The following is a 17098-nucleotide window of genomic DNA, read 5'->3' as shown; positions in this document are numbered from 1 at the left end:
GCCATATGTCTGTTTTCCTGCACAACATGGTAATTTACAATTACAATCAGTGTGTTTATATACCTCAGTGGTGTTAACCCATATTTAGAATATAATATAAGCCCAAATCATCTTCATGTTTCTGAATGTTTACTTTTCAATTTTAAAAACCATTTCAAAGTATCAAAATCCTGTTTTTATCACAGTAGAATCCTCCTTGCTTGTCGTATTTGAAGAAACCAAATGAATATAAATAAGATCCATAGACTTCTAGGTTTGAAGGCAGGGTCAGTTCCTGTGATTACAGCCCCAGCCAGGTGAAAGGTGAACTGTCATGAAATGAATCTACCCCTATACCCAGTAAAATCCTTAACGCAAAGCATTAGCATAATCACAGTTACACCAGTGAATAGAACAGACGATCTTGAAGAGACTGTGTTGTTTACGTCCGGGGCTATCTTCAGAAGACAGTGCAGCACATCAGTGTGTTGGGCTGCTGCCCTGCCACCTCACTTTTAGCTCGGAACCCTGCTGTGAATTCTGCTAAAGACAAAATTAGCTACTTTGGCATTGAACTTGGGCTTTTTAGACTTGCATCCCCCAGTTTCCAACAAAATGATGAAGTACCAACCAACTTCACTTATTACTGTTGACTCTGCTACTGACTGCCTGCCAAAGACTAGGGTTGGAAAAGGAAGAATTGAGGCCTTCCTGAGAATTCACTACATTTTGGATTCAATATTCGTTTCTAAAACTGTACAACCTGTTATATCTCTTCTTTTTCTCCAAAAGAGTAACTGCATTGTTTAATAATTAGTCTTCTTCTTCCCCCCAGGATGTATAGTGTAGAACTCCTTTTAGTTGTTGGTGCAATGGCCAGGGCAGTGTATAAGATGCTTTAAGTTGATTTATTATCTTAGAATGGATGATTATGTTCCTAGAAAAGCTGTAAAACTTGGACTATTATTGACTGAGTAGTGGGCAAATCTTAATATATACCTTTTTGTTAAAGGAGAGTTTGGTTCAGTATACCATGTCTTAGTTTGCCAGGGCTGCCGTAACAAGTACTCCAGCTTGGGGAGCTTAAAGAACAGAAATTTATTTTTTCACGGTTTGGAGTCTAGAAGGCTGTGATCAAGATGTGAGCAAGGTTGGTTCCTTCTGAGGGCTATGAGAGAAGGATCTGTATCAGGCTTGTAGATGCCCACCTTCACCCTGTGTCTTCACATTATCTTCCTTGTGTAGCTATCTGTGTCCCAGTTTCCTCCTCTTATAAAGACTCCAATCATTGGATTATGCACTTGGATTATGCATTGGATTAAGACCTCATTTTAACTTAATTATCTCGGTAAATATCTCCAAATAAAGTCTAGGGTACTGGGAGTTAGGACTTCAATGTATGAATGTTTGTGGGGAAACAGTTCAGCTCATAGCACCAGCCCAATTAAAATTTCAACTAGATTTAATTATTTGCTCCTGTATTCATTCAGCAAATATTAATTGAATGCCCTATATAACATGTAGTGTCCTAGGTGCTAAGATGAAATGGTGACCAAATATAGGCCCATCGTAACCGTCAAGGAGCTTAAAGTATGGTTAGGCATGGACGTTAAGCAAATAAACATGTGATTGCAACTTGTAATAAATACCATGGGGTTATCAGATATTGGGGGAAGGTCTTCATTTAGATTTTATTTATAGTCTTTTTATAATATGTATTGTCTCTGATAACACCAGTGTTAACAAATATTCTAAACCAGAGGGACCTACCTGCAGTGGGAGTGTGGACCTATAACCAAGCCATAGTTAGGGACACAAGCATTCCCAGATTAAAATCCAGCTCAGTAACCTACAGTCTCTAAGTGGGTTATTTCTTTCAGCTCCTTTTTCTCATGTGTAAAATATATCTAGCAATCCACAGGGTGAGAGATTTGATAAAAGCATAAAATAGGGTAATATAGAAAGAACCCCCTAGGACTTCCCTTTAATACAGTAGGCACTCAATAATTTTTCCCTCCATTGTGTTTCCACTCTACTTGTCTGTGCTTTATTTATAGCTCATAAGTCATTCCTTTGCATCCCTAGGAACTTTCACATAGTGGGTGCTCAACAATTAATAGCCAAAACTGAATAAATGAGAAAACAGAAAAAGTAGAAACAGTAGTCTCAGTTGCCAGAAACCTTACTATCTGATATTAGGAAGCAACTTTCAAAATTGTAGTAACTGGAAAATAGTCATAAAGTCCATTTCCTCAGTTCTCAAATGACAACTAGGTAAAGGAACAGATGATGGTTTTGACTTGAAGGGTATAGATGAAGTCTTTTTGAAAACCCATACAGTGTTACGTCACTGAAAGGAATGGTCTCTGAACTCGTTTCTAGCCTGTAATAATTGTATGAATCTCCACAAATAAGAACAATGCATCACAGACTGAATATGGGAGCTAGGAGGAGACAGACTCTAGGAATGGACCGAATAGGGTGACACTGATCTTCCTACTATGATTCCCATTTAACCTCCCTATTCTGATATACTGTGGCTCTTCCAAATGTAGCCCAATCCTGCCTTTATACATACTATAAAATGTTCACACCCTCTAGCTCTTTGGTTCAAAACCTACTGTATTCATTTGCTAGGGCTGCCTTAACAAAGCACCACAAACTGGGTGGCTTAAGGAACAGAAATGTATTGTCTCACAGTTCTGAAGATCCAAAGCCCAAGATGAAGGTGGGGGCAGGATTGGTTCTTTCTGAGGGCTGTGAGGGAAAATCTGTTTCAGACCTCTCTCCTCAGCTTGTATGTGGCCATCTTCTGTTTCTTGTCTCTTCATAACATCTTCCCTCTGTGCATGTCTCTGTGTCCAATTTTCCTGTTTTTATAAGGACACCAGTCAGATGGGATTAGGGCCCACCCTAATAATGTCATTTAATTTAATCACCTCTGTAAAGGCCCTGTCTTCAAATAAGGTCACATTCTGAGATACTGGGGTTAAGACTTCAAAATACACATTTCAACAGGACACAATTCAACCCATAACACCCACCACTCCTGATATAGAGAAAATATAAGTGTGAGATGTGGGGGAGGTATAGGAAGGCAAAGAGACTTGTTTATTTTTTTCTACAAAAGAGTTAAATAAGAGGTGGCGTGATAGAAAGGGAAGAACATTACCCATAGAGTCAAACTGCTTCGGATCTGCATCCTGTCTCCAGGCCATTCACATAGACAGATCATCACTCTAAGGGAACATTTCAGAAAAATAACATTTCTTCCATCCCAACCAATAACTTTATGGGCTAAAGAATTACAGTAGCTATTTACTTGTATCTATTTTGGGAATAGAACAGTTGAAATCTCCTCAGTGAGTTTGAGCAATATTATCTTAGGAAGAAAATTTTGGATATTTTCTGTTCCAGTGGTGGTTGGGTTGCAAGAAAGGAAAAGAAAGAAAGAGAGACAGAGAGGGAGAGAAAGAAAAGAGAAAAGAAAAGAAAAGAAAAGAAAAGAGAAAAGAAAAGAGAAAAAGGAAACAAGAAGGGAGGAAGGGAAGAAAGAGAGAAGGGAGAGAGGAGGGAGGGAGGGAGGGAGGGAGGGAGGGAGGGAGGAAGGAAGGAAGGAAGGAAGGAAGGAAGGAAGGAAGGAAGGAAGGAAGGAAGGAAGAGAGAATTTTGGATATTTTGATAAAGATGATTCTTACTCTCTCCAGAAAAATTGATATGTGAACCTATTGAGAAAGCCCTGTCACTTTCCACTAAGAATTGCCAGCCACTAATTTCATCAAGCTAATGTAACAGGACAGTCAAGTGACTTGCCTTTAATTTGTTATGATTGTGTTATATTGATGAAAAGCAGAGCTAAAACAGCTGATAGCAAGTGTTTAGACACTGATTGTTTTAAGACTACTGCTAAATCTAAGTAGACACCGAGTAAGTTTTCTCAGTACAGGAAGTGTAAATCATTCTTTCTGTAATAGTAACTCATTAAGTACATGCAAATACTGTAGATTATTACCTCATTTCACACATATTTTTATCGCTCTTGTCTGTCTGTAAATATGTATTACCTTTGAGATTTAAACTAAAGAGAAGTGGGAAAAGACTTACCATACAGGAATTTATTGTGTTCTTTTCTCTCCTGAAGAAGCAATCACACCAACACCATAGGTAGAAAAGAACATTTTGCTGTTTCTGTGTCACATCATTAAAGTAGTTAATCTAAAGCCATAAATTTTTGTCTTCTGGGCCAAGAAATTTTAAGCAAAATACTAACGGAAATGTTATGGTTTTAAATGAGAAGTGAAAGAATCTTTATCCTTTTTATTTGAGTTTCCAGAAATGGCACCCTCCATAAAAAATTATATCATTTTTATTTTTAAACTGAGTTTCTTGCATTAGTCAGTAAACAATTTATTTGGTGAACATTCTCTGTGCACATATATACACCATGTGAACATTTAGGAAACAGAAGGTACTTGAATTTGTGAGATTTAAATATTTTCTCACAGTTGATCCAGTGATACTGCAGTTGAAATAAAACCACATATAAAGGAAATACCACTTTCTACTAAAAAGCTAGTATAGATTTTCTATCATTGTTTTAATGAGGACAATAATGATTCCATGTATTCAGTGGAATATCTCTTAAATCTTTAGCATGTTTATCTCCATGTACATTCTAAGATTCACCCATAAAACTCCACCTGCCCCAATCACAAATACGCATGTATAATTACATGATCTGACTACATGTATTTTTATATTCTTGCAAATATTATTAAATTTATAGAGCGATGATTTCATTTCTCGCTGTTCTGAAAACATGTGCACATATATACTAATATTCATATAAATACATTATATAAAATATGACCTACATAGATCAAAAGTAATGCACCATAACAAGGCAAGCGAAAGGAGAGCACTGAGGATGGCAGCTGTTCACCGTCTTCCAGACATCCTTGCTGTAGCCCACAGATCAACTCCTGCTCTTCCTCCAGGTTCCACATTCTTACATTCCCATAAGCCATTGCATTATACTTCTGTACTTCCTCAGTGACTATCTACTAAGCACCTATTAGGGGCTAAGCACTGAAGACTCAGAATTAGACAAGGAACATATAGGCTAGATTGAGTAAAGAAGTGAGAAAATCAAGAATCACCTCAACAGGTGGCCCATATTAGAGGAACGGGCAAATGAGCAGCACAGAGAAAGGAGCACATAACTCACTGAGGGATATCCAGGAACGTTATTAAGAGCCAGGACAACCTGAACTAAGACTTCACGGGTAACTAGGAGCTGTTAAGTGGAGAGTATGAGAACCAGGAGAAAAGACCAAAAGTCAGGAATGAAAGGAAAAGTGAAAAGAGGTTTTTTTGACAAAAAATCTAGGCTAAGATTAGTTACTGCAATTCAGAGTTAAATGTAGTGGTTAAAATCCTGGCAGCCATAGCAAAAAAGTTACATAGGTCTCAGTACTTATGTACCTTAGTCTCAGTTGAAGCTAATTACATGAATCTTCCAGAATGTATTAGGAAAAATATTTTATTTTTATTTTTATTATTATTCCAGTATAGTTAACATACGGTATTATGTTAGTTTCAGGTGTACAATATAGTGATTCACCGATTCTATGTATTACTCAGTGCTCATCAAGATGGGTATTCTCTTAATCCCCTTCACCTTATTTCATCCATCTCCCCACCGCCCTTCCCCTATGGTAATCCATCAGTTCTGTATTTTTGTATCCTTTGGGTAAGTACCTAATAGTGCAATTGCTGGATCATAGGGTAGTTCTATTTTTAACTTTTTGAACAATCTCCATACTGTTTGCCAGAGTAGCTACACCAGTTTGCATTCCCACCAACAGTGTGAGAGGGTTCCCCTTTCTCCACATCCTCACCAACGTCTGCTGTTAACCAAGTTGTTCATTTTAGCCATTCTGACAAGTGTGAGATGGTATCTCACTGTAGTTTTGATTTGTATTTCCCTGATGATGAGTGATGTTGAACATCTTTTCATGTGTCTATTAGCCATCTGGATATCTTCTTTGGAGAAATGTCTGTTCATGTTTTCTGCCCATTTCTTCACTGGATTATTTGTTTTTTGGGTGTTGAGTTTGAGAAGTTCTTTATAGATTTGGGATACTAACTCTTCATCAGATGTGTCATTTGCAAATATCTTCTACCATTCCGTTGGCTGCCGTTTAGTTATGTTGATTGTTTCCTTTGCTGTGCAGAAGCCTTTTATCTTGATGAGGTCCCAATAGTTCATGTTTGCTGTTGTTTCCCTTGCCTCTGAGACATGTCTAGTAAGAAGTTGCTATGGCTGAGATCAAAGAGGTTGCTGCCTGTGTTGTCCTCTAGGATTTGACGGTTTCATGTCTCACATTTAGGTCTTTCATCCATTTTGAATTTATTTTTGTGTATGGTGTAAGACATTGGCCTTGTTTCATTCTTCTGCATGCTGCTGTCCAGTTTTCCCAGCACCATTTGTTCAAGAGACTGTCTTTTTTCCCAATGGATATTCTTTCCTGGTATTTTGACAGGGATTGCATTAAATGCATAGATTGCTTTGGGTAGTATAAACATTTTAACAATATTTGTTTTTGAATCCATGAGCATGGAATGTTTTTCCATTTTTTTGTATCATCTTTAATTTCTTCCATAAGTGTTCTATAATTTTTAAAGTACAGATCTTTTATATCTTTGGTTAAGTGTACTCCTAAGTATCTTATAGTTTTGGTTACAATTGTAAATGGAATTGATTCTTTGATTTCTCTTTCTGTTGGTTCATTATTGATGTATAGAAATGCAACAGATTTCTGTATGTTGATTTTATATCCTGCGACTTTACTGAATTCATGTATCAGTTCTAGTAATTTTTTGGTGGAGTCTTTTGGGTTTTCTACATAGAGTATCCTGTCTGCAAATAATTTATCTGCAAATAATGAAAGTTTGATTTCTTCCTTGCCAGTTTGTATGCCTTTTATTTCTTTTTGTTGCCTGATTGCTGAGGCTAGAACTTCCAATAGTATGTTAAATAACAATGGTGAGAGTGGGCCTCCCTGTCATGTTCCTGACCGTAGAGAAAAAGCTCTCTGTCTTTCCCCCTTAAGCATAATATTAGCTGTGGGTCTTTCATGTATGGCCTCTATGATGTTGAGGTATGTTCCATCTATCCCTACTGCTGTACTTTCTCAAATGTTTTTTCTGCATCTATTGAAAGATCATATGATTCTTAGCCTTTCTTTTATTAATGTGGTGTATCACTTTGACTGATGTGCAACTATTGAACCACTCTTGCAGCCCAGTAATAAGTCCTACTTGATTTTTGAATGATTCTTTTAATGTACTATTAGATTCCATTTGCCAGTATTTTATTGAGAATTTTTGCATCCATGTTCATCAGCGATATGGGCCTATAATTCTCTTTTTTAATGTGGTCTTTGTCTTTTTGGAATCAAAATAATGCTGGTCCTGTAGAATGAGTTTGGAAGTTTTCCTTCAATTTCTGTTTTTTGAAACAGCTTGAGAAGAATAGGTATTATCTCTTCTTTAAATGTTTGATAGAATTCCCCTTGGAAGCCATCGGGCCCTGGACTTTTGGTTTTTGGGAGATTTTTGATTACTGATTCAATTTCTTTGCTGGTTATGGGTCTGTTCAAATTTTCTATTTCTTCCTGTTTCAGCACAGGAAGTTGATAGTTTATATGTTTCTAGGAGTTTATTCATTTCTTCCATATTGCCCAATTTGTTGGTGTATAATTTTCATAATACTCTCTTACAATTGTATTTCTCTGTTGTTGATCTCTCCTCTGTCATTTGAGATTTTATTGATTTGGGGTCCTTTCTGGTAAGTCTTGCTAGGGGGTTATCAATTTTATTAATTCCTTCAAAGAATCAGCTCCTAATTTCATTGATCTGTTCTACTGTTTTGTTTGTTTCTATATTATTTATTTCTGCTATTCCCCTTCTTCTGTCTATTGGCCTTAGGCTTTATTTGTTGTTCTTTTTCTAGTTCCTTTATGTGTAAGGTTAGGTTGTGTATTAGAGATTTTTCTTGCTTCTTGAAGTAGACCTGTATTGCTATATACTTCCCTCTTATGACCAGTATTGCTGCATCCCAAAGGTTTTAGACTGTTGTTTTTCATTTTCATTTGTTTCTATGTATTTTTCTATTTCTTCTTTAATTTCCTGGTTAACCCATTTATTCTTTAGCAGGATATTCTTTAACCTCCATGTATTTATGGTATTTCCAATGTTTTTCTTGTAGTTGACTTCAACTTTCCTAATGTTGTCTTCAGAAAGCATGCATGTATACCACTTCTCTATCCATCCATCAATGGTCACTTGGCACTGCTTCCATAATTTGGCGATTGTGAATAATGCTGCAATAAACACAGAGATACATGTATCCTTTTGAATTCGTGTTTTCATATTCTGTGGCTCAATACTCAGTAGTGGAATTACTGGCTCATATGGTAATTCTACGTTTAATTTTTTGAGGAACTTCCACATTGTCTTCCAGATTGGCTGCACCAGTTTCCCACCAACAGTACACAAGGGATCCTTTGTCTCCACATCCTCGCCAGAATTTGTTCCTTGTGTTTTTGAGTTTAGCCTTTTTGACAGGTGTGTGAAGTAATATCTCATTGTGGTTTTGATTTGCATTTCCATGATGAGTGACATTGAGCATCTTTTCATGTGTCTGTTAGCAATCTGTATGTCTTTTTTGGAGAAATGTCTGGTCATGTCTTCTGCCCATTTTTTAATTGGATTATTTGGTTTTTGGATGTTGAGTTTTATAAGTTCTTTATATATCTTGGATAACTAACCCTTTATCAAATATGTCATTTACAAATATCTTCTCCCATTCAGCAAGTTGTCTTAGTTTTGTCAATAGTTTCCTTTTCTGTGCAGAAGCATTTAATTCTGATCTCATATTTAGTTTCTTAATCCATTTTGAGCTTATTTTTGTGTGTGGTGAAAGAAAGTGGCCCATTTTCATTCTTTTGCATGTAGTTGTCCAGTCCCAACACCATTTGTTGAAGAGACTTTTTCTCATTGCATATTCTTGCCTCTTCTGTCCAAGATTATTTTACCATATAATCATGGTTTTGTTTCTGGGCTTTCTATACTATTCCATTAATCTATGTGTCCTTTTTTGTGCTCATACCATACTGTTTTGATTTCTACAGCTTTGTGGTGTAACCTGAAACCTGGAATTGTGAGACCTCCAGTGTTATTTTCCTTTTTCAAGATTTCTTTGGCTATTTGAGATCTTTGGTGGTTCCATATAAATTTTAGGACTGTTTGTTCTGGTTCTGTGAAAAAAAAAAATTGTTGGTGTTTTGATAGGGATTGCATGAAATTTGTAGATTTTTTTGGATAGTATGGACATTTTGACAATATTCGCTATTCCTATCCATGAACATGGAATATTTTTCCACGAGAAATATTTTCTTAACATTAAATGTAAAGATTAACATATCATTCCTCAGGTGACAGTGAGCAACACAATAGATAATTTCTTTAATTATATTATTTTTGTTGATATTGTTAGTTAAGAAAAAAAAAAGTTATTCTTCATGTGGCTGGTTTTTATATTGACTGATGACGAATAGCCTAAGCCTTAATACTAAGATTTGAGGTTTTTAAGGCCTTCCTTCTGAGAACTAGAATAGTTTAGTATAGTACTGATATAAAGCTTCCTGATGGTTTGCCTTGACACTACTGATTAGCAAATCTACAGAAATTAATAGTCAGCAGATCTGCTGGCCTGCTGTTCTCTAGAGTCAATCGCCTCCACGAGGCTCTTGATAAAAAAGCTATTTCCTTTAAGCTTATTATGATATTATAAATACTGAGAAGGTTTCGGTTATTGAAAAAAACTATAAGGCACCAAAGGAAATATGTTATGTAGTAGTAGCCTAGTTTCCTTTGTTTGCAAAAATACATTTGATTAGAAACTCAAGTTGACTGTCATGGAACAGTTCTACTGTCTCTGCCCATGACACTAGAGATTGAATAGGTGTCTAAATTTGTGTAGCATATAATTTAATTATGAAAAATAATTAATCCATCTGTGTTTAATTCTCATATGAAATAAAAATGACTGCTATAACATACTCCTGTAAAGTCATTCTTAGAACACCCTGAAAAAAAAAATCCTCATAAAAATCATTGCAAAGTACTTAGGAAGCCATAAAGAACAATGCAGTGCTTCATAATGCTCTTTTTTGTAAAAAACAAACAAGCAAACAAACTTTAAATAAATCTAATGTTGCTTCCATCCATAAATACTGAAATGCTTTCACATATAGTAATTCTAATAAAACTACCTAAAATGAGTCCTTAGTATCAACATAGAATTTGAAGACTGAATATTTTTCCCAAATCAAGCAAACTCACCAGTTTCAGAGCCATCAATAAACACGTGTCTTGACATCCATGCTTTGTCTTTAAATACCAAGTGATCCTTTTTTTTTTTTTTTAATTCAAATTAGTTAACATACAGTGTAGTCTTGGCTTTAGGAGTAGAACCCAGTGATTCATCTCTTGCATATGACACCAGTGCCCATCCCAACCAGTGCCCTTCTTAATGCTAATCACCCATTTAACCTACCCTCCACCCAGCTCTCCTCCAGCAGCCCTCAGTTTGTTCTCTATTTAAGCGTCTCTTATGGTTTACCTCCTTCTTTCTTTTTATCTTATTTTTCCTTCTCTTCCCCATGTTCATCTGTTGAGTTTCTCAAATTTCACATGTGAGTGAAATCATATGATACCTATCTTTCTCTGACTGACTTATTTTGCTTAGCATAATACCCTCTTGTTCCATCCACATTGTTGCAAATGGCAGGATTTCATTATTTTTCATTGCTGAGTAGCATTCCATTGTACAGATATACCACATCTTCTTTATCCATTCATCAGTCAATAGACATTTGGGCTCTTTCCATAATTTGGTTATTGTTGATAGTGCTGCTATAAATATTGGGCTGCATGTGCCCTTTTGAATCAGCATTTTTATATCCTTTGGGTAAGTACCTAGTAATGCAATTGCTGGGTTATGGGGTAGTTCTGTTTTTAATATTTTGAAGAACTGGGACACCTGGGTGGCTCAGTCAGTTAAGCATCCAACTTCAACTCAGGTCATGATCTCACAGTTTGTGAGTTTGAGCCCCACATCGGGCTCTATGCTGACAGCTCAGAGCCTGGAACCTGTTTCGGATTCTGTGTCTCCCTCTCCCTCTGCCCCTCCTCTCTCTCTCTCTCTCTCTTTCTCTCTCTCTCTCTCTCTCTCAAAAATAAATACACCTTAAAAAAATTTTTTAATATTTTGAAGAACGTCCATACAGTTTTCCAGAGTGACTGCACCAGTTTGCGTTCCCACCAGCAATACAAAGGGTTCCCCTTTCTCTGCATCCTTACTAACATCTGTTGTTTCCTGAGTTGTTAGTTTTAGCAATGTTGAAAGGTGTGAGGTGGTATCTCGTTATGGTTTTGATTTGTAGTTCCCTGATAATGAGTGATGTTGAACATCTTTTCCTGTGTCTGTTAGCCATCTGGATATCTTCTTTGGTGAAATGTCTATTCATGTCTTCTGCCCATTTCTTCACTTGATTATTTGTTTTTTGAGTTTGAGTTTGACAAGTTCTTTATAGATTTTGGATACTAACCCTTTATCTGATATGTCATTTGCAACTATCTTCTCCCATTCCAAAGGTTGACTTTTAGTTTTTTTGATTGTTTCCTTCATTGTGCGGAAGCTTTTTATCTTGATATGGTCCCATTAGTTCATTTTTCTGTTTATTTCCGTTGCCTCCAGAGACACGTAAAGTAAGAGGTTGCTGTGGCCACGGTCAAAGCGGTTGCTGCCTGTTTTCTCCTATATAATTTTGATGGTTTTATGTCTCACATTTAGGTCTTTCATCCATTTTGAATTTATTTTTGTGTATGGTGTAAGTGGCACTTTTTAGCCTAAGTTATTTCAACAGACAAATTTTGTGGGGGTTTTGGGGGGGGTTGTTTTGTTTTGTTTATTTTTTAAATCTTATTTGTTTTGAGAGAGAGAACACGAGCAGAGGAGGGGCAGAGAGAGAGAGAGGATCCCAAGCAGGCTCTGTGCTGACAGCCCCAATATGGGGCTCAAACCCATGAGCTGAGCCATAAGATCATGACCTGAGCTGAAATCAAGAACCAACTGCTTAACCAACTGAGCCACCTAGGTGCCCCACAGGCAAATTTTGTTTAGAAAACAGGCCAGAAATCTTTTAGGATCCAGCACTGATAGGTCTATTTCTTATGAATATGTATTACTTCTGAAAATCCCCAAAGTATGTATGATTAAATAGTTGTTAGGTGAATAATTTTGAGACATCTGCTTATGGTATCAGATTCATGTCCAGTGCATTCCATGAGGCCATTGCCTTTTCAGACCCTTACTACCAACAGAGAATAGCCAGAGGTAGATAGCCTAGTTACTTGAGGCTTCTAATAGTTAACTATGTGGGAATTTAATAAGAAAGTGGAAGGTAAGTAATCATTCTGAGAACACAGGTATTTTTATTGGAGTTGTTTGTAACTCGAGGTGGACTTATAGCTCATTCAAATCATAATGCGAGATGACAGGTTTTTTTCCTAGTCCATTTTTACAATGGTTTACATGTTAAAATGCAAGCAATATGAAAATTCATTCTGGAAAAGCACTTGTTGCCCAATGCCCATGGCCTTCTTACCCAAGAGAAATAGCTGCACCTAGCTCTCAGTTGTTTATGAGTGCATTGTTTTTTCAGGGAATTATCTGCAGTAAAACCATCTTTGGTTAGCATTCCTTTTTTTTCCCCCAGTACATTTCTGTGCCTCTTTTTCCCACTATTAAGCTCATGTATTTTCAGCAAATGCAAGCTACTTTTAGTTGTGCCTAGGAAAACATAGTAAGGAGAATAAGCTCCTTCCCCTCTCCCACTGCCCTCCTCTCTTCATTATGTAAATATTAAAAAACTGAATAAATATTAAATATTAGAAAACTGAACATGAATTATTTTGGATTACTTACCTGTGTGGTTATCTGTAGCACTTACTTGGATAATTCAAACCCTTCTTGCCCTTAAACACATATTAACATTTTGCTGCCTGACTAGCTCGGTTGGGAGAGCATGAGACTCTTGATTTCAGGGTTGTAAGTTTGAGCCCCATGTTGGCTGTAGAGATTACTTGAAAACATGTATTAACATTTTTGTAGATGCTACTATTAAAATGTACTGTATAGTTATTTCACAGATTCAAACATGTACCCATGAATTCAAATATGCACACATGAATATCATTCTCACATTTTATAGCAGTTGAAAAAAAAAAGAGTAGAATACAATCTAGTCTTTTAAATTACTGTGTTAGTAGAGACTTCCTTCATTATAAGTCACATTACTCCTATTCAAACTTCTTAGCAAACAAAAGTAATTTAATGATTCATGCAAATGGAGAAACCCAAGGGTAAATCTGCTTCTGGTACAACTAGATATTGGGGCTCAAACTCTGTCATCCAGACTCTCTCTCCATCTTCTTCTCTACTTTTCTTTGCCATTTGGCCTCATTCTTTCTTTCTTTCTTAAAACAGGGCTTTCTCTCACCGAGTACAGGGAGCGTAGATATAAGCAGATGTAGCATCTTCTATTTAGCAATATCCCAGAGAAAAAGTGCTAGCATCTGAATAAGAATGTTAGTGAAAATTATTGGCCCTGCTTGGGTACTATGATGATCCCTGAACTAATCACTGAAACCAAAGAGATTGAATAGTAGGACTGGCTGTGATTGGCCAGCCTGGCCTAGCCATGTCTTGAAAGGGTTGGGGCTGAGCATGACATTGTAACTGTTAGTCCAACAAAAGCTGTGTGAATTGAAGAGGAGAGCTTCCCCAAAGAAACATTTTGGATATGCCCCATAGTTGTCTAGTTTCTTGGAGAACATAATGTACGTGCCACAGTCAGATGCTTATGTTATCTGATGTAGAGAGAAGAGAAAATGTGGGGTGACTAAATACAGAAAGATCCTACTTTTTAAACTCTTGAACTGATCTATCAGCAGATTATTTTCCCATTTGTGATTTTGAAATAGATCTAAATGTTCATACAATGCCCTGGGTCACCTTGCTGCACTTACCTTTTACTGCATGAAGCCTATGACCCGCTATGTGGAGGGCCTACTTGCACAAGTATTCATTCCAGCTAGTACCTTCAAGTTGTAAACGAATGGTGGTCCCATTCATTTACCCACCTGTATCCTAAGATAGCTTAGCAGTGGCTGTACCACAGAATGTTTTTAACATTTGCACATACACAGACTTCATCCACTGGTTGTTCATGTTAATCCTACTTTAGCTATTGCTGCAATAAAATTAATCTTTTCAAGGGAAAGCTTCTGATGTTTTGGGGTTATTTCCCCCAGTTTTTAATTTCTCTCTTGGTTATACTTTTATTTGGTATCTATCTTTTAGCATGTAATAGAACACTGTAATACTCTTTTTTATGGAAATTACTTGAGATTAGGAGGGTCCTACATACTTCTGACAAAATTGTCCATTAACTGTCACAGACAAATATATTATGGCTTATTTTTTTAAATAAGTGAAAAATAAAAATCTAGGACCTATTTTGTTAGTCATAAATTATTTATATATCTAATTGAAGTGAATTCTTACAATCTGTTTGCTTTTGTTCTTTTCCCCAGTTCTGATGTTTTATTTCTTATTTCCCTAATTATTTTATTGGATGTGATCTTCTTGTCATCTGCCTTAAATCCTTGGTGGAAAAAAGTAGGAATGTTAGTGAATAAGTAAATTACCCAAGCAAACCAAAATTACCAATGTATCAGTTGCTCTTCGTCCACTTCTGCCCTCAGAGAAGATAAAAAATATATGGTCAATGTCCTCTCAATGCTTTATATTCAATAAAATTTATTACCTCGTGACTAGATTTCAAAATTAGATTGCTCTTACATACAAACATACTCATTAAGTGCATTAATAGGCAAGTCAATTTATTATAAAATATTGTATTTCACTGATGACAAGATGCAGTTGTAACTACATAACATACAAATATATCTTGCAGTTAATGTCATAAGAAAACATTGTGTCAGGAGCGCTGAGTGCCTCAGTTGGTTGAATGTTGACTTCGGCTCAGGTCATGATCTCATGGTTCATGGATTCGAGCTCCACGTCGGGCTCTGTGCTGACAGCTCAGAGCCTGGAGCCTGCTTTGGATTCTGTGTCTCCCTGTCTCTCTGCCCTTTCCTCAACTCACACTCTCTATGTCTCTCTCTCAAAAATAAACATAAAAAAAAAAACAAACCATTGTGTCATAGTTTAATTGGCAGTGTTTTTTTCTTCCTAAGTGGTATGGGGAATAATGACAAACCTTAAAATTAATGGCATTTTGAATTTGATGACACATAGTGCTCTAATTATCCTTCTTCATTGTCCTGAAGAGTTTCATTTACATGAAAATTCTGCTGATGGACATCTTTTAAGAAGTCTAGGTTTGGCTTAAAGATTCCCTTTTGGGGGCGCCTGGGTGGCTCAGTTGGTTAAGCGTCCGACTTCAGCTCAGGTCACGATCTCGCGGTCCGTGAGTTCCAGCCCCCCGTCGGGCTCTGGGCTGATGGCTCAGAGCCTGGAGCCTGCTTCCAATTTTGTGTCTCCCTCTCTCTCTTCCCCTCCCCTGTTCATGCTCTGTCTCTCTCTGTCTCAAAAATAAATAAATGTTAAAAAAAAATTTTTTTAAAAAGATTCCCTTTTGTAAAGCTAAGTTTATTTTTGTAATGTTAATAGTCACTTCCTAATATATCTATTTTATAAAATATAAATTTTGTTACTGTATTTCTTAATTCGGAGCACGCTTACATTAACAACACCATTCAGCCATCCTTTTCAGTTCTTGTTGTATGTACAAAAACCACTGGTGTCACTTAGATATTAGTAACTCATTTTTAAGATTTGGATGTAATTTTATATGTTTCATTCAAAGTGAAGACAGTGTAATATTGAGAACCTGCAACTCTTATATGTGGAACTATTTACATTAATCTCGATAATTCAGTTATGACTCTCTTGCTTTAAATCTCTTCGGTATGTTTCTGTTCTGATTTAGTGCCTGGTTTAAAGATTAATGTTACAGGGTAATTTACTGCAGCTCCACAGATGGTATTTGAATCTTCATAAATGGGCTTTGGAATCTGTGCACAGTTCCATATAATGTTAGGTTAACATCAGTGTAAATGTGGAACTTAAAACGATTCTAAAAAATCGTGATAGAAATTTCATTATTCCTTTTCTAAAAACCATAAATTTTGAGGGAATTTCATGGGCAAAGTATTTTTACTTCAGTAGTGTGGTTACGATATAACTAGCCCCTTATATTTGAAATCACCAGCCCCTGTATGTTGAAAATAAACATCAAAAATAAGCTACCTTGTTTTAAACCATTCTGAAATTCTCGTCACAGGAGAAGTTACTGTTCTTATTTTTACAGCTTCCTATATGAAATGCTTTATAGAATCCACAAACACACATTGCTTTTAGTGTCTCTCCTTTGATGTCTATAAAAGACCCATTCAACACTGGAGCTAAGTGCTCCTAATGTGTACAACAGAATTTGGCTGAAGTTATTTCAAGCTATTAGAGATAACCTTTCTCTGCATGTCTTTTGAGGGAGAAACTGGTACCAACAATACCAGTTAAGCTGTAATTAGTGTAACTAACAACTAATATGAAAGAGCAGAGTAGAGGTCATTCTTAAGAATGTAAAGGTATTAGCAGGTTAAGGTTGTAGGGCATCCTATCCCCCGGCTTAATCTGTGCCCTAGCTGGTGAGATTTGTTGAAGTCATCAGTGCCCTCTAACCCTGAGGTGTTGCTCTCTCATAATTTATTGGTCACATGCCAAGTTCCTCTTTCCTGTCTGGTGAGATGACTTTGGGAATGGCAAATTCATTGTAAAGTTCTTGTTACAAATGCCTGCAGATCTTCAACCTTTTAATGTAGATAAAGGTTTACAGATTAATTTGCTTTAATGTTCTTGTCCTACCAGCCTCATACTATATGAAATTGTCATTTTGCTGCA

The 17098-nt window shown here is 36.4% G+C and overlaps 1 protein-coding gene across 7 annotated transcripts in view; it reads left to right on the top strand.

Annotated features, from left to right (window-relative positions):
- FAM172A (family with sequence similarity 172 member A) overlaps positions 1 to 17098 on the top strand; it is a 427753-nt gene that overhangs the window by 303244 nt on the left and 107411 nt on the right. The window lies entirely within an intron of this gene.

This window comes from Felis catus, chromosome A1 (genome assembly GCF_018350175.1).
Source record: "Felis catus isolate Fca126 chromosome A1, F.catus_Fca126_mat1.0, whole genome shotgun sequence".
NCBI lineage: Eukaryota > Metazoa > Chordata > Mammalia > Carnivora > Felidae > Felis > Felis catus.
The sequence above is the reverse complement of the archived record's forward strand: the minus strand, read 5'-3'. Positions and strand labels throughout refer to the sequence as shown.